Source organism: Arachis hypogaea, chromosome 16, assembly GCF_003086295.3.
Source record: "Arachis hypogaea cultivar Tifrunner chromosome 16, arahy.Tifrunner.gnm2.J5K5, whole genome shotgun sequence".
NCBI lineage: Eukaryota > Viridiplantae > Streptophyta > Magnoliopsida > Fabales > Fabaceae > Arachis > Arachis hypogaea.
Window position 1 is genome coordinate 94,669,694 of NC_092051.1, and position 1,025 is coordinate 94,670,718.

The window sequence follows — 1,025 nt, forward strand, 5'->3', positions numbered from 1 at the left end:
TTCTGCTCAGAATTCTCTGTCTGTTGCTGAGTGGATGATGGAAAAGGCTTGCTATTGCTAAACCTGTTTCTTCCACCATTATTAAAGCCTTGTTGAGGCCTTTGATCCTTCCATGAGAGATTTGGATGATTTCTCCATGATGGATTATAGGTGTTTCCATAAGGTTCACCTACGTAATTTACCTCTGCCATTGCAGGGTTCTCAGGATCATAAGCTTCTTCTTCAGAAGATGCCTCTTGAGTACTGTTGGATGCAGCTTGCATTCCATTCAAACTCTGGGAAATCATATTGACTTGCTGAGTCAATATTTTGTTCTGTGCCAATATGGCATTCAGAGTATCAATTTCAAGAACTCCCTTCTTCATAGGCGTCCCATTACTCACAGGATTCCTCTCAGAAGTGTACATGAACTGGTTATTAGCAATCATGTCAATGAGTTCTTGAGCTTCTGCAGGCGTTTTCTTTAGGTGAATGGATCCACCTGCAGAAGTATCCAATGACATCTTTGATAGCTCAGATAAACCATCATAGAATATATCCAGAATGGTCCATTCTGAAAGCATGTCAGAAGGACACTTTTTGGTCAGCTGCTTGTATCTTTCCCAAGCTTCATAGAGGGATTCACCTTCTTTCTGTCTGAAGGTTTGAACATCAGCTCTAAGCTTGCTCAGCTTTTGAGGAGGAAAGAACTTGGCTAAGAAAGCCGTGACCAGCTTATCCCAAGAGTTCAGGCTGTCTTTGGGTTGAGAGTCCAACCATATTCTAGCTCTGTCTCTTACAGCAAAAGGGAAAAGCATGAGCTTGTAGACTTCAGGATTTACCCCATTAGTCTTAACAGTATCACAGATCTGCAAGAATTCAGTTAAGAACTGAAAAGGATCTTCAGATGGAAGTCTATGAAACTTGCAGTTCTGCTGCATCAGAGAAACTAGCTGAGGTTTCAGCTCAAAATTGTTTGCTCCAATGGCAGGAATGGAGATGCTTCTTCCATGTAAATTGGAATTAGGTGCAGTAAAGTCACCAAG

General features: G+C 41.6%; 1 non-coding gene across 1 annotated transcript; it reads left to right on the forward strand.

The window, feature by feature from the left end:
• The first annotated feature begins 557 nt into the window (after nucleotides 1–557).
• LOC112761281 (small nucleolar RNA R71) lies at nucleotides 558–665 on the forward strand. The gene has a single exon (XR_003181682.1). It is a non-coding gene; the product is annotated as a small nucleolar RNA R71 (small nucleolar RNA).
• The last annotated feature ends 360 nt before the right edge of the window (nucleotides 666–1,025 follow it).